Below are 23,021 nucleotides of genomic sequence, written 5' to 3'. Positions count from 1 at the left end.
TAAACAAAATACAAAGGTTGTTGCGGAACAAAGATAATCATCTTGGTGAAGTATCTAAACAACCTTGAAATACAAGTGATTTAAATAACTTGGAAATATTTTTAAGAATTACTTAAACTATATCTCATAAGTTCCAATGTTAAAGTTTTTAGAACTTTGCAAATTGTGAGAAACCAGCTTGTATTTATGGGCAAAGTCCATGATTATGTGGACTAGACTATACAATACACAATTGGGAATATTGAAAGAATTCAAATTTATTCCTCAATATGTATATTTTAAGGTTAATTGTGAAAGTCATTTGATGTGACATTTCACACTTTATTCCCAACCTTTTACTTAACCATGTACTTTACCAGAGACAATGTAATTATCCGGGTAAAGGTTGGTAAAGTGAAAATGGTTTCCTCGTAATTAGTATAAAAGTTTTGTAAGCACTTTTTACACCGAGATGTTTCGGTCTTCGATCAGGTAGAATCTTCTCTGGGTTCTGCTTTTGAGAAGATTCACTTTCTTCAGTCTTTAGTCTTTGATTTCAGATGAATGCTTTCAGTTTATGCCGATTTGAACTGAAGTGAAGCTTCAGTGAAGTATTCTGAAATGATTCAAAATCCCGTACAAGTATTTTCACTAAGCTTCAACTATTTTTAGGACAAATTATACTTGGTCGATTTTCAACCCAAGAAATTCCCCCTATTTGTCTTGAAATAGTGCATGCATCTCAGACTTCTATCTATACATGTTTGTAAGTCTGAAAATGTAAGTTTTGTTTAAGTTATAAAAATTTTCTAAGGACATCTTATAGATCATTGATGGCTTAGAATTTTTCTTTTGAGTTTTCTAACTTAAACCTATCATCTACTTGTTAGTTACAACTTGCAACATATATACAATAATGAACTGAAATGTTTGTTACAAGAGTAGAAATTGAAAATATTTAAGAGTACATGATAAACTGAAAGAGGAATCTACTTTGATGGCCTCGAGCCTAAAGGACCTTCAGTAGCCTTCCTTTTTCAGTGATGAATCTCTCTTTTTCCCAAACAATCTTTCTTCCATATCCACCTTAGTCTTCATCTTTTGTTGAATTATTTGCATCCATGCACCAATTTGATGAGACTATGGTTTCGACTTCAGAATGCTAATCATTTCCTTATGCTCAGTCCACCCAAACTCATGAACTGAAACCTGCTTGTACTCTTCAGCTGCTCTACCTTCTCTTTTCACAATCGAATCAAACAGCTTCAATCCATCCTCCTTAGTTATTTTAACATCAAGAATCTTGGCAGAATGAGATCGATGCTTCAGATAATGCTCATATTGATCTTCTTCATGTTTTCTTTGTAATTCTGCAGCATCATCTGAAATTGGTTTGAAGGTAGATAGATCAGCATCACGAGCATGTTTCCTTGTTGATCTAGGTCCAGTCACTTTTGACTTGGGTGGTGGCCTTGTTAGTTGTCTTTTAACTTTGGCAACTTTAGCTAGAATGGCCTTCTTCTTTATTTCCATCTCACTTTGTCTATTTTTCACAAAGTCCTCAATAGACAACTTGAATGTGAGACTTTCTAGCTTCTGTTCCAAAGGTGAATACATTTTCCCATATTCATAATCAGCCATATTAGTTATGGCCTTCTGCACTCTTGGATCTTCCTTAATTTTCTGATATCTTTCCAATAAAAGACCAAGAGCTGCAACATCAATATGATCAAAGGTCCCTATTGATAGATGTTGTGCCCTTTGTCTTTCCTTGTTTTCTCTCCAAGCCATAAATTGATTAGAAACCCTTTTCTGAAGTTTAAGGAGTTTCTTTTCATCTGCTGCTTTATCATGAATTGGACAACCATACTCATCCACATTTTCACCACCAACCAGCCAAGAATCCTTTGAACCTTTAGGCTTGGGTTCTTCAACAACTAGGGCTTTTCCATTATCCTTTCTTGTAGGTTCAGAAACTTGTGTTTCAGATTTTTGTTGTTTCCCCTGAACTGAAGCACCAGCTTGTTTCTCAGCAACAACTTTCTTTGTGGCTTTAATCATTTCTTGAGTGCTGGACAACAAGCCAATTGGCACTTTTCCCCCTTTGGGGAGACCTCTGATGGCATTTTAGCATATTCATTAATGGCCATTTGCATATTTTTCAGAGGTTCCCAACTTTGTCACAAGCAATCAGAAATCCCTTTAGATAGAGTGGCAAACTGAGACCTTAATCTGAAATTAGAGTTCAGGTTGAGTACCTCCTTGTTAATGATTTCATTGAGCTTCTTTCGATCTTCTTCAGTGAACGAAGGAGGAGGAGGAGCAACACCTGTTTCTTTCTTTAGAAGGTTCAGGATTTCTTCAAGCTGTTTGGACTGGCTCTTAACAATTTCATCAAGAGAGGAGATGGATTTCTGAACATTTTCAATAGCTTTGTCCACTCTTGATTAAGTATCTTTTGTGAGTTCAACGACCATCCTTCTGACCCTAACTTCAATAAGTCTCAAAAATGAATTTAATTATGTCATTTATTAAATTCGTTAGTCAAATTACTTATAAAGTCAAACGGGTCAAAATTGCAGATGTTACAATACTTTTTTTTTTTTTTTTTAATTTATTTGTTTTTTTTTTATTGTGCTATGTTTTATTAACAATGAATGTGTTTATTTATTTTTGTTATTAAAAAAATGAATTAATAAAGTAGTGAAAGAATATGTGAAGAATATGAGGTTATAAAGATGAGTGTTATTTGGGTGTTTTAGGAGATAAAATAACTGAAGTGGGAAGAAATAGTGAAAGATAGCATAAGAATATGAGGGGTTATATGGAAGGGCCTAGGAGAATTGGAAGAAAAAAAAAGGCACCGAATATATATTGTTACAACTATCTTATACCCTTAATAACGAATCGATTGGTTAATATAGAGTTAAAATTGAAAGCTTATCGAAAGGAATGTCAGATTTGTTATGGAAATGTCGTATTTGTTGTACAAAAAGGCGTATAGTATTTGCATGGTGGTGAAAATGAAGATCAATACATATTTTAAGGAACGTAGGTTTCAACAATCCTAAAATTGCGCCTTAATTTTAGGCATATTAATATAGATGGCTTGGGACTTTGAAATTCGTCATAATCGCCACTTGTAAGGTATAACATGAATCTTTCACGCATTATGCAGCCATTTAAAATTGGATGCGAAAAGACCAAAAACGCTAGCTCATGTCATATCAGTTTTCATAATATAAAAAGGATAAGTAGCAACATAATTAATTATGATCGGGTGTGGCCGGAGGTCTCTATGGAAGCAGTCTCTCTACCTTTGTGTAGAGGTAAGACTGTCTACAGCTTACCTCCCCCATACCCCGCACAGGGATTAGGTCCTGTTGTTGTTGTTGATAATTAATTATGATCGGTAGAAATAAATTAAGGTTTTGAATCTTGTATGTAAATAATTATTTATACGAGGGCTTAGATACCCGTGCTACGCACGTCGTGGTTTAAATATATTGTTTGCATGTACTTTGTTTTCGATTTTTTAAATAGGTAATGAAAGTTGTTTCGTAAAACCATATTATTCATCGTCTTTTAAATAAAAAAATTATACTATAATAATCGGTAGAAAACAAATAAAATGTTTCAGGACGAATAACGTGGCTCGCCTAACAAAGGAACCCCAACCGATATTTAGTCTTTTATTATTATAAAAAAAAAAGAAGCTTTCACTAACCATTCGAAAATCAAATCCACCAGCATATAAACATTTCAACATATACAAATTGACATATGGCTATTTAAAGAGATAATTGTATACCTGTATGTGCAGATTGAATAACAGTTTCTCTTAAACTGAATATATAATTTTGAACCTTTACACCATAATGGTAATAGTGATTTAACACACCAACTTTACAATTTAGGTACCAACCATTTTTCTACACTCTACTTATTACATTTATATCTTTCAAACTTTGTTTATCAATGACGGATAGCCGCCTTGAATGATTTTTAGACTCACGTTGTATCTTTGTTGTTTGTAATCCACTATCCAGGCCATCGGGCAGATGTTAGGTAACTTATTGTTAATATAGGTGGAAGAATTTGTATACAAAGTATATTAGTTGTATATAATGTAGCTCCAGTACAATTACAAGTGCAGTGGCATACAGAAAAATGGTATAAAAGATCAGACGTATTTTCACCAAGTTTTCATACATAATCTAAATAAACAGCCCGTAAACATATATTGGGACCAAATAATTATTCAAGTATTCTCTATCATAGGTTACTTACCAAGTCGTCATTTAGGTCTTCATCAAAGGATATGCTAACCAACATTTGGAAACCCATCTTCCTGAATATGAACCACTGAAAATATGAATATATTAGAACAATGACATAACACATTAGAAATAGTAAAAAAAGCCTTCCAAATACTCAAGGTCAAACATATATATTGTGATTTAGGGTGAATATCTTCTCAAATATGTTAATAAGAAATGATTAATATATAATAATATCCATCCTTATACCTCTCTAATTGAAACGTAATTAACTGAAAAAGAAAAGAGTCATAACAATAATAATAATGCACCTTTTCTATTGATTATGTTCAGCTTTAGACAAAAACTATCATGAATCACTGCTATTCGTTTATCTTTTGCTCCATCGGATTTATTTTCAAGCTTCAATCGCTCTAAACCCAAAATAAACACAAACATGTGTATACAATTCCGAAATTACAATCGCAAGGATTCCTTATATGATAATAGTGATCATTCATGTTTTATTTCTTATACTTATTAAATACATTGTAACTCACAGAAGCTCAAAGACAACAAATTTAATGACCAAAACTTATAAACACATAAATATTTACCCTTTGCATTCTAAACCCTTCGTAATGTTATCTTCACATATATACATGTAAGATATTTCGGGTGGATTAATATAGGGTTTTCTCTCTCATTGAGTATTTAAAATAGACATTTCTACTTCGAGAGAGCTCGAGCGCGGACCCGGTTATGACAACGTATGTTAGACTTCTCGCAGTCAAATCGAGACGCGAAGTTTCAAGCAAAATAAAATTTGCATAAAAAACATAGATGTTAAAATATAGGTAACTATAGAAAATGTTAAATGTAGTTCTTAGGGGTTTACTTAACGTGCATTAAAAGAGTGTACATTTTCATATTAAAAACTCACCCCCTGAATTTTATGGTAAGTATACAACTGATTAATGCACCTTAACAAAAGCCTTTAAGGCTTCGTTTAGCAAAACCCATAACAATAAAGCATCTATAACTAAACAATATATACTATCATTATTAATTACCCTCATCAATTTATAAATCAATTTTACGTAATAAAGTAAAAACATAATAACACAAACAATGCTAATTTCATTAAAACAAATTATTAAGTTCACTAAGCTATAATTATTTCATTAATTACCATCATAAATTTTGATTTTAAAATTGGTTGCATTTCTTACAACTTTTATTATATATAAGATGAATGAGGTTATTAAAACGTAAAACGTCTATAGACGTTGTTAATTATATGAATAAATAGAAGATGATTTTTGAAAAAGTAAACAATTTATAGGACACTGTGATTCAACCTATCTTTAAAAAAAAAAAACATTAAACCTGTAACTCTTTAAATTAAAAATAAAAATTGCGTTACTTCAACTAGCTTAATGTTAGTGTTTTAGCATTAGTATGATAATTAAAGATAAATGAAATTCTTATAGTATTTTTTAAAGCTCAAAGACAAGAAAATACCCTTTGATGTTATATATACCGTGCATTAGAAGATTATACGTTATGTTCAAATTTTGTACATATTAATATCATATATATATATATATATATATATACCTATTTTCAATGATTTTTACTATGTAAACAATTGTTAGATCTCATAAGATTAACAAGACTTAGTTTCACAATGTATCTAAATTGTAGCAAGGGTAAATACAATTATGTCACACTCTTATAGCTTTTAGAAAGATATCAAACTTAAGTTCCAATATTAAATTTACCAATATCAAAAATTAAAGATTAACAGAATATAAATAAAGCTGAAAAGTAAAATGACATTCAAGAACACATTCGTAAGTTTTAACTAATTCTTTTTATTGAATAATAAACAAGGATTACTAGTTATGCATATGCAAAGACTGACGTGATAGTGACATTGTACATTGTGTTCCCCACATATCCAAGTAAAGTATAAAAGAAAAGCTGGGTTGGCGCGTCGGGCTAACCTATGGTGTACTGGTTGTTATGCCAATAGCAACGCCGGGCAGCTACCATATTCCTTCCATGTGACCATGTAACCATATCATGACAATTGGCACCTCATAGAAATTGACAACCACCGACAAAAGCATTCGAGTGTACCTCAGTATCTTCGGAGCATCTCTTATGTTAGTCGTAGTATTCCAGAGTTGTTGTCGATGCGTCAAAACATTTGTAATATTTGTGGCCTTCAAAATGTTTTCCAAGCTGACTGCAAAAACCCAGCTGACTTCCACCCCTTAAATTTGCCTTCTATCCTTGAACTTCACGCTTCAACTTCATATCAGGTACTATTCTTCAGTGTTGATGTAGGTTGAAAGGAACCTCATTCTTTAACTTATCTCATACAATTGGAGGTGTTGGAGCTAACTCAACTTGGATACATCCAAGCTGACTCAACTCAAGAACCAATAACTTGAGTATTTTGAAAGTGTTTGTCATTTTCAATACTGCCTTAGATTCAAGAAAATCAGCAATCGATACTTTAGGAAAGAATACAACTACAAACATGTTTCCTTTGCACCTAACGGATTACTTATCCCTTCCTGTACTAAATATAATTTTTTGAGTGAAATTCTGGATATAATTTATTTACCCTTAGTAGACTACTGGACTAAGATGACACCCGAGGAGTAGAATTCCGAATGTGATTCCTTTCCTTTCACATCTAAACAACCCTCGTTTAGTGACTCTCCCGTCTCCATAGCCCATGACTTAACATTTGCAAAGTTTTTTCACCCAAGGGCTACTTTATATGCTCTTGAGACACATATCGGACACCTAACACATGTTGTTTAATACATAAAACTTCAATATCCAACTTACATGCCTAAAAGATGGTTTGAAACCAAGACACACCATTGGCCTCAAGATTACAGCTTTGTAGAATTGCTTTCAAAGCCTTCATCATAAAACTTCTTATTCAACTCAAGAAAGTCACGATTGCTCACATCGGGCCACAGATCCTATGTTTTCATCTAACACGTCACCCCCGATAGTTTCATCAAATTGTTCACTCACCTTTAGGTTTTCCCTTACAATACTCGTGTACCCGTCTTTAAAAGTTAAACCTAGTATTTATAAACACGTAACTATTCCCCAATCATGATAATACGAATCAAGAAGAACAGAAACACAAAATATTCGACCTATAATAACCCATAAACCCATAAGCTCATGTGATATGTGCAACTTAATTAAACCAATATATGGGGTTGACAAATTGGTTTTAGGTCAAACATGTCACATGGGATTATGGGTTATTACGGATCGATTATTGTCCGCCCTTGTTCAATTTAAGGTTAAGAGATAAGAACATTAATTTGACTAAAGGCAAGTGCTTTTGAACTTTGAATATAAGTTATGTGCTAGAACGGCTATTGTTTCAAAGTTGAGTGATTATTTCGATCAAAATAAAGATTAAATGGGTAAAACGATTATTGTTGTAAATTTTAAGATTATATCATTAAAAAAATAATTAAGTGATTAAAACAATTATCATATGATTAAACAAAAAAATATTACTAAAAGTGTGACTATAATCTTATGACAAAAATCATCGGTTGTTTATTATTCATTTAATTAGTACTAGACGAATACTCGAGCAATTCGACGGTGTAGGCGGCGGCATGTCAGTGGTGGCAGTGGCGACTTGTAGTGGCAACGGCGACGAGTAAGATAGATAATTGATATAAAATAATTCATGTGATTTAAGGAGTTAATGAAGTTAATTTAGTAGATAAAAAATGTATGATATTAATGTTTTATAAGATTAAGAGATTCAAAAATAGAATAGCTAGTTTGTATTATAACATAGTAAGATGATTAAAACAATTATCATATGATTAAACAAAAAAAATATCAGTAAAAGTGTGACTATAATCTTATGGCAAAAATTATCGGTTGTTTATTATTCATTTAATTAGTACTAGACGAATACCCGTGCAATGCGGCGATGTAGGCGGCGGCGTGTAAGTGGCGACAGTGGCGACTTGTAGTGGCAACGACGACGAGTAAAATAGATAATTGATGTATAATAATTCATGTGATTTAAGGAGTTAATGAAGGTAATTTAGTAGATAAAAAATGTATGACATAAATATTTTAAAAGATTCCAAAAATAAAATAGTTAGTTTCTATTATAAGGGAGTATATATATATAGATATAAATAGTTTTCTAATTATTCGACAGACTTAACACATATTTTAGACTATAAGATATAGTTTATAATTGTGATTAAAAAAAAAAGATATGTGAATTAATTATTATGAAAAAAGCTTTTTAGAAGACAAAAATTATTATACAGACAAAAAAGAAATAGCCCGTACAAGAGACGTGTATGGATGGCAAGTGGGAAATGTGGCTTTCCATCGAAAATATTTGAAGTGGTCCTTCTTCTATATTTGAAGTGGTCCTTCTTCTCTTTTATGTTAAAAATAAAAATAAACACAACTGTTTAAATTGTTCCGCCTAATTGGGCTTTTAATCTAAAACCTTGCACATGCTTACCACTCAATGACTCAATACTATTTTGTTTGTTTTAATAATAATCTCCTGATCTCCTCTATTTACTTTCAATTACTAGTCCATTCTAAATTTCTAATGTTATACTCGGTCATCAGTACGCTATGTCATCAGTATGCTATATTCTATCGTGTAAGAGTAAATTTAACTATGAAGTAAAAATGTATATTCTCTTTATATTCTTAATGAAAGAAACCGATGAACTTTTATAAAGGGTAAAGGTGCAATCGGCACTTTATATCGGCTTTTTTCATTGGTAAAAATTGGCTCCTTAGCTCCATTAAACCCCTCAATTGGCAAGTAATTAGCAAGTAGGATTGGTTCTTTTGGCAAGGAATATTGGCAACATTTGGCCGATTATAATGAATGTTGGGAGCATGTATATTTAATCTTGGGTGCATACTTTTTTATTTTTATTTTGGCAATGTTTTAGCTCAATTGGTTCCCTATGCTCTTTACCCGGCAAAAATTGACTTTTTTGGTACTTTGATTGGGAGGCCACATAAGTAGTCAATTTGCCAACACTACACTGAGAGTCCCTAAGTATCCAATTATAACAACTCTTTTTTTTAAAAACTTCCAAAGTAGTAAATGATTACATTCTCTATGGCTTGATGATATTGATATGCCCATAAAACATATCCTCCATAAACAAATACCCATATCCATGTATTGTATACTTATATTAATTTATATATATGCATCAATGTTTGTGGATATATATATATAATCTACATGTTCTATAATTAAAGTAGTTTTCTCAAAGTGAAGAAATCGACTTTTAAATTTTATACTCTCCTAAATCTCACCAATCATTCCAACTCATTTTGCTCATTTAATTCTTCCAACCAATCCTCTCAACTAATTATAGTAACATTCATCAATTTTCAACCCGTAAAAATTTTTTTCTTCTATATTTAATTTAATCAAATGATTTAATAAAAAAAAATTAAACATTGCATTAATATTAAACTAAAAATTACATAAGTGTAATTCAAAAACTACATAACATATAATTTCGAAGATTAAAAGCTACATAATACTAATAACAACTAAATACAATTATTATTGGTGGTGTTTAAGCTGCTGGGTCATCGAGGTATGATAAGTCTAGACCCGATATATACGTCATGAGATCATATCGGATACGGCGGTGGACGTCTTCGTCCCGTAACTTGTTTATTTACCATATCCCCCCCCCACGAGCTGTCGTATCTCTCTTGAAAATACTCAAACCTAGCTTCAATATCACCAACAATCTTCAAAATGAAAGAAAAGGTGTTTAAATAAACTTTTCAACGATTATATGACCGCTCAACGGTCAATTCCATCACAACTCAAATAAACTTTATTTATCTTGTGTGACTTCCACATATGTCGATTGCAGGAAGAAAAACAATACCATGAGGTTAACGGGGTCTGTACAACATTGATACAAAGGAAGGATCTACACAATCGATTTGATAGCATGCATCCAAATTTCACGTTGATGTGTGAAATGAGTCTTAAAATTTATAACACGAATCACCTAGCGACTAACTGCTACACACTTATGGGCAATGGACCAGTTCATATGCAGTATAGTTAACTTGGTAAATCCGAGGTCGATCACAAGGACTAAAGTTAAAGCAATGGTTCAAATTAAGCAATTCAAAGTAAAGATGGGGGTTTTGTGATCGTATTGTCACGTTGCTTTGAAAGTTAGTTTGGAAGAAAATAAATGAGTTAGTAATTCTGAGGAATTAATCGAAAAGAGTTTTGTTTTAAACAAGAATATAAAAAGGGGCACCTACTTGGATCAGCTTACGTATCAATTAAAAAGTCATAATATCACTTGCACTGTTGAACAACTTAAAAGGTAATTAAGATGAACTCTCGTTATACTCAAATCTTTAATTGCAAAAGTATAGTTATCACTGTCGTGAATAATTTCTACTCTAAACAATTAAGCACTAAGAACTTAAGTTGATTTTATGATTTAATCTTGAGAATCTTTCTCTCGAACTGCTTTATTTGCCTAATTAGATCTCTCTATCATAGACGTTTGCACACTCAAATAGAATTAACTGTTTAAATATCTATCGCTACTTTCTCTCGAACTCCAACGACTTTTGATTAATTATACACCGATTAATCATTTCATAAAACAATTGACAATGACATAGATTTTTTTCGAACTTTTAATAACAATTATCAATCATCTATATAAAAGACAAAAACAATTTATAAACTCAAATAAATGCGGATCTTCGATTAAACATAGAAATCTTGTTCAACAATTGCAAATAACGTCAAACAATCCTATGACATGTTCATTACCCAAGTAGGTGCAGAGAGATTTAGCCACTCCTTGTGAAAAGATAAAAACAATCAATAAGATATGAAAACATATTGTACCGAATGTTGAAATTCAATCCAAGAAAGTTTAAGAATTGTAATTGTAATGAAATAAATCTCCAATCGAATTCTTGATCTTCAAAGGTGTTAAACAGATGAAAAACCCCTTCAAAGTGTGTGAAAATCGGCTGGAATGAATGATAGGTTTGTTAGGATTCTTTTGCACTTGATATTTATAAGTCTTGAAAAGTCAAGCTGGACCCTCCAACGATATTGCCGATACACACCATGGTATTGACTTCCAGATTTCTTTTAAGCTTATTTCTTCCTCCCAATCTTGCAAACATTCGTAAGCTGAAGTATACCTTCAAATCATCGTTTCATGTCATTTTCATGCCATGTACCTGCTTTAAGCCTGAAAGCACTAGAACATACCATAAAGGACCACAAATACACACAAAATGACTATAAACAAGCACAAAACGGCCATAAAACTATGCAGGATATATGTATATAATTACTCACATCAAATCCCACCACACTTAAGCTTTGCTTGTCCTTAAGCAAATCCAAACTTAATCAATCTTAATAACCAATTCAAAATATGACAAAACAATATAGGTTATTAGTGAAGTTTCCTACCAGGCGGTGTTGAATACCAAAAGCAAATGCGCCTAAAATTTCATGAGCAAAGTTTAAGACAAAGTCAGGGGGATCCTACCAACCTAGCATAGAACCATCTTTCATTTACAATCAGAATCTTTCCTATGTCTGTGTCTACCTCTTTAACATTTCTATCCCTCCAATTAAACTTAAACGCGTTCCAACTAAACATACAATTTACAAGCACCAAAAATTTCCTTTAGCAATATTCCACGATGATAATTGGTATGTTTGTCCTCTTAAACACTTGCGCCATCAGTTTCCATTCTGTCTATTACTGGCCTACTTATGTGTCCCATGACAAAATATACTCCCATGGTCTACAATTACAGTTCTAACCACACATCAGTTGATCCGCCTAGCCAGCTATTCGCTATGGATACGTGAGTATAGTTAAGAGACTTAGACTTAGACTCAGGCCTGGGTTGCATATCCAAAGACCATGCTCTTTGGGACCCGTGTAGCAGACTTTCTGCCAACCTATCCAAAGTTGGAAGCTTTAGGTAGATTAGGTAAAACGAGGTTACCCCAAGGACTTACTTGTCCGAATCCCATAACCCACATTAGCATTAGACTATTGAAAAAGATTTTGCGCATGTTCCCGCATGTGCCACCCATTTGATGCCAAAACACCCCAGACACCCCAATATAAAGACCAAACATAATGACCAGACGTGCAACCTATAACATGGGAATTAAGGAATCGGAATACACCGGTGTGTAGTCCATACATTAAGTCAAGTTACCCACAAGTATATTTATCACAAAGGGTGTAAATGGAAACTTTCAAGTGTAGTGCCTACCAATACATCATATAGTGAAGCTATTATTCATATTCCTTTTATCAATAAAGCACAATTTAGTAGGTAATTTAAATTATTTGAAGTTCAGAACAAGCTTATGATCCATTGGAACGATGAAATGCCACAGACACTAGATAAGGATAGCTAGAGGTAAATGATCTCAAGTTCTATGCTACCTTACTAGGATTCCATCTTCACTATTCGTCTTTGCGCTAAACGAATAGCCTCAAAAATTTAAAAACATAACCGAATTGCTAGTAGGGTAAGAAAACTTAAAACTTTATCAAATTTTTAACCAAACCCGGCTTTTTCTTATTCCCCCCCCCCCCCCCCACACACACACACACTTGAGTTGGACAATGTCCTTAATGTCCAATAAACTAAGGCAACTATGGGAAATAGGGGAAAGCTAACAAAAGCGAATAAAGAACAAAAAAAACTTGTCGGGTGTGACTTTGTGTTACATGCTTGAATGATGCCATTAAAAAATCGCTGAACTTACTGCCAGCATATGCACATGACAATCACCTTGCTATCAACATGAACACACAAATTAAAGCATAACAGGAAGTATCCAAAATAACATAACCCAACACCAATACTACTTAAAAGAACAAACAAGAATTAAAAACAACCTCACAATTTGAAGATCATTTGGGTTGTATGGAAGTTGTTCGATCGTGACAAAGAAAAAGAGAAAAAAACAAAAAACAAAAAATTCGGACACCACGGTACCTAGGTGCGTATCACCGATATCGTGAGGCAGTGCTAAAGAGATCCAAAATTTTTCTAAGTTTCACAAACTAGTCACGAAGGTACCTTCTTGTGTCATGGCGATATGAACAAACAGTGGCTTATGACCAAAAATTTTTCCTGAGTCCAAAAAAATGGTCACAAAGGTACTTGGGTGGATATCGTAGGTATGAAAAGTCAGTGGCATTAGGAACAAAATTTAGGCTAAGTATGGTGTTGAGTCCCAATGAATGTTGTAAATTTAATGATGACAAATCTGTATGTAAACACTTGTAAATCTTTTGGTTCTTGTATAGTAATCTGGGTAAGCCTAAGCTGACATAGCTCGCGACCCAGATTATGCTTCATACTTTGTAATTGTTATATCTTATGGAAGCAAGTGTTGTTCAAGCTGCATCAAATGGTCATAGCATTCAGTCTAAGTCAAAGAGGAGGATTGAAGATAGAAGATCAAGTTGTTGGTGGAAGACAACATGGGATTAGCAGTCAGCTTGGAAACACTTAGACAGATTTGCTCTTGACAAATGAGCAATCTGTGTCTGACAATCAGGTGAAGATTACAACCTGGATATTGTGATAAGGACGTATGACGTGACTAGGAAGGTTCCTAGAATCTAGGTTGGTGGTTTATTTGCATGTGTGTGTCCATACTCTCATTGGACGATCAAAATGACGTGCTGCAGGTTTAGGGACCACAAGTAGGATGAAGGCACGATCTAATATTCCCTTGATCATCCAACAGAATTCTTATACGTGGACAAATGTGGACGCCAAGTGATACTGAAGCTTTCGCCTATAAAAGCTTCAATCCTTGAAGGCATATGTGTGACACTCCTTTGAATCATTCTTCACACAAGTTCTCTGCTCTTACATACAGTTTAGTCTGTGAGAAGTTAGCCTGGGCTGCTTCTCTTGAGCTAGAACATTCTGATTGTTGTTTGTCATTTCATAGGGTTGTTTAGATATTGTAGGTTATCTTATTTCCACAACAACCCTGTAATTCTTTGTATAGATTATATCTTAATAAAGGATTACATTTGAAAAACACAATCTATGTCTAAGAATGTTTATTTAGCTTTACTGTTTTATTTGATTCTTGCCTACTGTATTAAGTTATACATTTATCTGAATCTCTAAAACTATTTTCTCAAAGTTTGCTAAGGAAAAATATGAAAAGTTGTATTCATCCCCTAAACAACTATTTGTGTACATTATACTTTGGTATTCTGTTACACCTCTGGGACCTCACATATGGTGATATGGTCACAAAGGTATCGTGGATTGTCTTGTAGGTATCGGCCATTAGAGCCTCCCCCACACTTGTGACTTACCCCATTCACATTACAACTTCCCGTAAAGCTTCTACCTCTCACCAAACCTGCAAAACTCGAACATAAACCATAAAATATGGAAAAACGGGAGCTAATATAAAAATAACAAAATAAAAATAATAATAATAATGCGAAGAAAAAAAACACACGGGTTGCCTCCCACAAAGCGCTAAGGTTATTTACGAGTCTTTAGCAAGACTCATACCCGAAGAATTACCATGGTGGGGACTCTGACGCCCCACACTTAAAGTGTTGGGTGGTCTACCCTTAAATTCTGAAAAATAGTTACTTTTCACCTTTGTCAGAATCCAATCATTTGCTCGTTTAAAAGTATCAACCACCATCATTAACTCGTATTTCTCCTTTGTTAACAAATTCGAGCACAACTCTTCAAATAACCTCACATTACCATGAGACATAGGAGACTTCAAACGAATGTATAGTTTACGGGTCTTAGCACATGTGCCATCCGTTGGTTTAGAGACAAGCAATGTTATTGATTTCAACTCACTATCATTAACACATTGTTTGTATATATATTTTATGGTTGTGATTATTTGAAACGAAGAAAAATTGTGAAAATTGGAAAATAAATCTTAACCATCAATTTCAAGATCTAGATATACTTTTCTTTCACCTCCCTCCCCTTTCTAATCCCCTTTTTTCATTTTCTCCACCATCTACCATCGCTGGCCAAACACACCGTGATTGGAATAAAAAAACAATGTGTTTATAGTTTTCCACTGCCTCCCATCACCATCACCACCACCCGCACCATTGTCGGAAATTGTGATACGGTATAAGCATAACCCTTATCGAGCAACTCCGTCGTTCAAGCGGCTCCCGCTCTTCTTGGTCGCTGACCTCGGGAGATTTATGAAGGGTTTTGAAGTTAGATGCATATGAGAATTATATGGATTTGATGTTGGCGTTGATCCAAGAGATAGTGTGGTGGTTTGATACGGAACGGACGCTGCCTTTAGCGTCGCTAGAGGATGAGTGATAATGCTCAAATTATACATATTTAATTGAGCGTTTTTGTGCCATTTACTGTACAAATATTACCCATTTGAATACAATTTAGTGTAATTAAATTTAGTTTTGTTTGCATCTTCAATTCAAAATTATTGCCAAATTACACAAAGGCTCAGCTGCTCCATATTATCTCCTAGAAACTTAATGAGATGGGGGCTACAAACGTACTACTCTTAACTCTACATACAGTGCAAGTTATCAGTTACTCCATGTTCAGCCACACATATGTTGGTGCATATCCATTGGTGACAAGAGCATTCTAGATGTGTCATGTATTTTATATGTTCAAGTCTTATAATTTATCTTGTAATTACCGTTTGTCGATAATATTACCTTGGCATATATAGTTGATCATATTGGGATCCTTTTATGTTTATATGTTTGTTTATTATATATGTTTTGCAGGTTCTTGACATGATGTAAACATTATATGTAATGAGTTATTAAGATAATATTGTTTCTGCGTATTTACAGCAGTAGAAATATTATCTTAATATATTTCCAATGGAGGATTAAGTTCATGTTGTTTCGCGTATTTACAGCAGTAGAAACATTAACTTAATGTACACTTCCAATAGGTAATACAGATAATGTTGTTTCTGCCTATTTACAGCAGTAGAAACATTGTCTGAGCTAATGTTGTTTCTGCTTATTTACAACAGTAGAAACATTAGCCGAGTTAATGTTGTTGATGCGTCTTGACAACCGTAGAAACGTTGACTCAAATATTCCTAAGTGTCATTTGAGGGTTCTCGGGAACGAGCAAATAGTTGCTTGTGGAGAGAACACTCAAATGGTCTTTGAGGGTTCTTGGGAACGAGCAAATAGTTGCTTGTGGAAAGAACACTCAAATGGTTTGGGAGTTCTTGGGAACGAACAAATAGTTGCTTGTGGAGAGAACACTCAAACAGTTTGAGAGTTCCTGTGGAAACAAGCAAAAGCATGCTTGTACACAATAACTCTCAAACAAAGCCAAAACCCTAATGGGCTTGACATAAGAACACTCAAATCCAATAGGATTTGAGAGTTTTTGTCACTTACCTATAAATATAGGGTGCGTGTATGCGTGTTCCAACAAGAGTGTAGAGAGAGAAACGAGTAAATCCTAGAGAGAGAAACTATAAGAACGCGCATATAGTCATCTTATAGGTAGTACTCGAGCTCACGCACAAACCTCAAACACACACCCGTCTGGTAGACTTGTAGACTGCAGATTATCATGTTGGTTGATAAAATGCGTCCGGAGCCGTTTCACTATACTAACTAGATGCGTGCGAGTGTTTATGTTCAAGCAAAGATATATAAATATATATATATATATAGTGATTTAGGGTGGGTTATTTATATTACAAGCATTTAAAAAAGTACAAAAAGTACATATGTAAGTTAACTTACACATGCTTGTTCCTTCCATCTTTGACCAACACCACCACCACCACCATGATCATCTCCGACCAACACCATGATCCTCCGGCAACGGCGACCATCTCCGGCGAGACTTACACATGTGTAAGTACAACTTACACATGTGTAAGTTAACTTTCCGGCGAGAATCAGGTTCGTTTTCGGGTGGATACGGTACGGGCCAGAGGCCCTCATCCGTTCTAAGCTGACCGTCAAGGGACGCATATGGGAATCGTATGGATTTGATGGGTGGCGATCTAAGAGATGTGACGGTTTGCTACGGTACGGGCGAAGCCCTTGATGCCGGCGTCGACGCCGTGGTTGGGGTGGTCGGAGATTATTGTGGCTGGTGGTGGTTGTCCCGCGAAGGAAAAAACCTAGAAATTTTAAACCCTAAAATGCTAAAAAAGTTGTACTTACACATGTGTAAGTTACTTACACATGTGTAAGTCTCGCCGGAGATAGTTGTCGTCGCCGGAGGATCATGGTGGTGGTGGTGGTGGTAGTCGGAAATGGAAGGAAGAAGGAGGAGGAAATACCTTGTACCTTTTCAAACCCTTGTAGTCTTGTCCTAAAAATAACTTTCCTCTAGTGATCTTACATTTCAAGTTTAAGTTCGAAAGTTTGTTCGGGAACTTCTTTGGTACAACTTTTACTTTGGTTCTCTTAAGTTTAATAATAGTCGGGTTTCGATTCTCTTATTGCGAAATGTCTCATCAAGTTTAGTTAAAATTCAAAAAAAATTAGTTTTAGTTATTGGTACTATTTTCAAATTACAATTAGATAGATTACAAGGGCTAAGTAAAGAAGCCGTTTGGATCTAACATCTGAGTAGAAGTTAATTATCCTTAATTTATTGTTTATATCGATTATTGTACTCGTTATGAAGTTACCAATCTTATTTGGCACACTTCCGTTTTAAGGTTAGTCATTTCACTTATTAGTTTAATAATCAGATAGTGATAGTCTGATTATAAACTGGGGGTTGAAAACAATTTCTGTAACTAAAAGATCAAACAAACTTTTTTCGTTAAAAATAAGTAAAAAACTATTTTTAGACTGTAATGATCTTAAGATTTATCTTTTGCTCTTGCTACGCCAAAATTTACTTTTCAATCATTTACAACTTTACAAGCTTTCAAAAATATCACTTGTAGTTTGTTAAGCAACGTGACAAATCGGTCACAACCCCCGAATTTTACACTTTCTTTTTAAACCAGATTTAATATTGTTATTAACTACTAAACTAATTCCCTTGTAAGATCCTGGACTTACTACTAGCTATACTATATGTGACGGGGTACACTGCCCGTGTGTGTAATATAATTACTAGTATATCGTTGTTTTACAAATTTAAAACTTGGGTGATTTTTACGAGCAAAATGATTTAATAAAATATGCACTAAAATACACGCATCAAGGAGTAGAGAGAGAGACTTTGACCGGAGATGATGGTGGTGGTGCTCGAAGATGATGGTGGTGTTGATGGTGGCAGCTCCGATGATGATGATGGTGGTGGAAGAAAACACGAATGGAAGGATTGGGAGGTAGAAGACGGAGGTGGGGGAGGAAAGAGAAAATAAATATAATGGGTGAGATCAAATAAAATGAATGGTTAAGATTTGTTTTCTGGTTTTCACACAAACATTAGTTTTCAAACTAACATTTCACATATATTTACTTCCAATAATTGATCGTGTATGTTTCCATAAATAACAATGTATGGATTATCGATGTTCTCATTCTAATAAACACCAAAGTGTTCAAGTTTAACGAAGGTTTTGTTCCGGATCTAATTAAGAAAGTACAAGTGCGGAATTATGAATGATTCATGGGTAGAGAAAAATTTGTAGGGAAATCTTTGAATGAATTGGTTAAACCTACCTTTAATGTTTGATGTCCTTGTATGAAAGGATGGTCTTTATCGGCTCCAATCTTGTTATATGCCATCATCAATAGGTAAGGAATGGAAAGCATGGTCATGTTAGTCTATGGCTTTATGCTCAGTATCCGGTTTCATATCCATCGGATGATGATATATTGTTTTGTAGAAAGACTCGTTTAAGCTTAGTTCTTTAGTTTAGTTAGTTGTTTTAGTATTTTTACTGCTACGGTGCTATCGTTTTAGCGAGTACAATTCGTATTGATCACATTTCAGTTTTATTGATTTCTTATGATATTTTATAAAAATATATCTATGCCAATTAATGTAATTATATAGTTTAAGCTATATTTGACAGTTAGTTTAATTTGTGATACAATTAGAAGCTTTGATTTTACACCTCTAACATTTAGCTCTAGTCTCATATCTTACATTTAGCTATTTTTGCTAAACATACCCATAATGTGAGTTATTAGAAGAAAATGGTTAATATGTGTCCAATTTTTATAACTTTTTTAAATAGGTGTCACAATTTGATTAACTATTATATAGTACCATCTACTTATTGTAATAAGTTTTCCATATTTACTAATGCAATGACTTAAAAAAATTAATAATAAAAATAAACTAATGTAATGAGTAAATATTGTTTTTACTCATTTTTTTAGTAAATAAGTATTTATTTCAAAATTTATTTTGAATTATTCATTTCAAAAAGCGATATACCTTTTGAACTTTTATTAAAAATACATTATTTTATTTATCAAAGCAAATACTCATCTAAATCACTATTATTGGTGCTAATAGTGTTCAGTGAACCCAAAGTTTTAAAAATCTCAGGTCAATGATTGAACTGAAGCGATGACCAAATGAGGTCTATAGAAATTCCGGGGAATATGAACTCGTAACCTCTTTGTTGAAGGGGGCAAAGACATTATAACTTAGAAAACACAGCATGGTACTCGTGTAATATGGGGATGGTGACCGCGACGGCGATTTGATGGTGTCGGTGACTGGTGGTGATATGGGCGTCTATTGGTGGTTTTAACGGTGTCAATTGTTGTAGGTTGATGTAAATCTAACTAGTGTACGCAAAGGTGGTGATGCAAATATTTTAGAAGATAAAATGATATCCGCGTGATGCAACAATGATGTGGTGGTGCTGGCGACCGGTGGTGATAGCGTCAAGTATTAATGGTCACTGACTAGTAGTGGTGAGTGGTGGTGGTCATTGATGTAGAGACAATTTATTTAAAGAGCCAGTAGATTATTTTTAAACATAAATGACTAATTGTGTAACTTAACTCACTAAAGGTAAGATGGTCATTTTACATCTTTATTTTTTAACTTTTTAATAAGGGTGTATGTAACATCCCGAACTTTTTATTTAACGGTTGATTTGAGTCGTCAAGTCAACACTACGTGTCCGTTAAGTCTCTAGGAGATTTAATGCTTATATGTGATTGATGTGCTATACGTGTGAGGCTTCAATGCCTTAATGATGTATATGTTAATGTGTTTAAGATGTCATAGATGATTAAATTTGTTTAATATGTCGAGAAGTATTCTCGTTAGGTTGTTTAAGCCTTAGATGTAAAGATGTGAAGTGGAGGGACTCAATTGTGAGTTTTTAAAAGATGCGTCTAGGTTTTAGGGATCAATTAGCCTAACCTAATTGACATTAATCAGGTTTTATTCCTCCCTTTGGCCTCTCCAAACCGTCCCCCTCCTCTCCATTCGATTCCAGAGCAAAATCCTTTTGCAAACGTGTGATTTCGGGTGTGTTTGATCAAGCCTTTTGCATCCTTCTTGCAATCTACAGGTGGTGAAGGTATAACAACATTGATTTTATATCATTTCAATCATCTGATCAGATCCATAATTGATCTAGGTCATTAGAGGATCAACTTATGTCTTAAACTAGTGTTTTGGTTGATTCGTTGACCTAAAACATTTAATTATGTGATGCAAATCAAGTAAAGATTAATCAATGATTTCATTGCATCATTATGGTCTTAAAATGGTGAATTTTGAGGGAAAAAAGTCGTTCATAAGGTTTGGGGTCGTTTGGGGTGTGTTTGGTTAAGTTTTGGAGGTTAAACAATGAGTTTTGTGCAGAATCGGGGCTAGTTGCGCAACTACTTAGTTGCAGCGCAACAAGAATACAATGACATTTAGTTGCGACGCAATAGCGACAGAATTTTCAAATGGCCATAACTTTTGAACCGTAACTCTGTTTTTGACAAATAAGTTATCCACAGAATCGTGAGAGAGTCTACTTTCTAATGGTAATGTTTTTAAAAGATGATTGTGATATCACGTTTCCAGAAAGGTTAATTTAGTGAGTGAATGCCGAGTTTCGTCGATGTAAGCTCTAATGTATTAATCGAATGTCTGATGCATCAAGCATTGTCATGGGTCATGTTTATGGATATTTAGGCTTGAATCATGAATATAACTAAGTAGGTACTTGTTTAGCTCATTATGTCATTTAATGGTTATAGGTACTCGGGAATACTTGCAAAGCTCGATAACTTACGTTATCATTTGTTGTACGCTTCTACGAGGTAAGATACACTACTTTGACACGCTGAGGGTTCAACAAAAACATGGTTTTCATATATTAACTTCCCTAATGACAACTTGTTTGCTTATGGGTATTCGGGATTATACGGGAGGTGATATTGGCTATGTATATGCATATTGAAGCCTTAAATGCTACCCCAAAGATATGTGACGTTATGATATGGTATGAAATGCTTTTAGTTGTTATGAAATACGATATGTAATGATATGCAATGAAGTACTATGTAATGTCTTGAGCTGAAGTGAGATGTGATTATATGTTGATAATATATGAAATGTGCATGATTGTGTGGCTTGTTCATCTAGTTCACTAGACTTCGTAAGTTGCCATGACACGTGCACGTTTAAGGGCCCAAACCTTAATGTGAATTGATGTGATGTGATATGTGCTAATGTTCGAGCTATTTTACAGAGATGAAAGTGTTAAGCTTAACCCGTACATACCTTTGCTAGGGTTGTGCGTTTGATGTGGTTGCTTGGGTGGCTCCTTGCAACGAGGTACAACATGATGAGTAATACGGGAGATCTTACCAACCCCACTTGTCTTGAGCATACGGATTACTCCGAGATTGACTTGCCATTCCTTAACGACACTGATGTACAGCCGTAAGGTTTGTCCATCTAGTCGGGTGTGACTTATTTCACACTTATAAAGACGTCTATGATATATGTGATGAGTGACTTATGTCACGCCTAAAGTAAGTGACTTATGTCACACTATACAATGATGCCTTATATGTTATATGTGAAGTAAAAATGACTAGGCACATCTAGGGTGATCCATCCTATTATGATGATGATGTTTGATGTCATGATATGTTATGTGAGATGTAATGTATGATGTGATTTGTGCCTTAACGATTCAAATGACTTTTCTATAAAGTTTTAAATGGGCAAATGCTTTATAAACCAAGTGTTATCTTACTTAGCTAATTCGTAGCTAACACTTGTTTCTTGAAATGTGTTGCTTCCTCAGGTTTAGCAAGCTTGAGCTAGATGATGATTAAAGTGCGAGACATGGGTAGATTGCACTTGAGGATGGCTATAGTTTACCCATAATGGTTGCTCATTTTAGACATTTGTTTTATTTTAAGATGTTTATGTCTTGAATTAATATTGTGATCGGTTGTTTGATGTTGGGCAACCAATGTGTTTCCAATTAAACTTATTTTGATGATATGGCTAGTAACACCAAATAATAAATGAACCAAACAGATTTTGTCGGTTTGGACTTTTAAAGTTTAATTCCGCTTTCTTTTAACGTCGTTAGGTAAAAGTTTTTGAAAATCCATATTTTTAAACGACGGGTGTTACAGTATATAATTTTTATGGGAGGGGATTCCTTCAAGTTACTATAACGTAATGAAAATCAAGTATCAAGATTCAATAATCATCTTTGATCTTGTCATTTGATTTTTATTC

General features: G+C 34.0%; 1 long non-coding RNA gene across 1 annotated transcript in view; it reads left to right on the top strand.

Annotated features, from left to right (window-relative positions):
* The window catches only part of LOC122579975, a 40,109-nt gene extending 17,414 nt beyond the window's left edge, over positions 1-22,695 (top strand). Inside the window, exon 4 of the long non-coding RNA XR_006320719.1 lies at positions 22,576-22,695. This is a non-coding gene — a long non-coding RNA (uncharacterized LOC122579975). The remainder of the gene's footprint in view (positions 1-22,575) is intronic.
* Positions 22,696-23,021: the final 326 nt, after the last annotated feature.

This window comes from Erigeron canadensis, chromosome 8 (assembly GCF_010389155.1).
Source record: "Erigeron canadensis isolate Cc75 chromosome 8, C_canadensis_v1, whole genome shotgun sequence".
Classification (NCBI taxonomy): domain Eukaryota; kingdom Viridiplantae; phylum Streptophyta; class Magnoliopsida; order Asterales; family Asteraceae; genus Erigeron; species Erigeron canadensis.
Note: the sequence above shows the minus strand (reverse complement) of the source record. Positions and strands in the feature narration are given on the sequence as shown.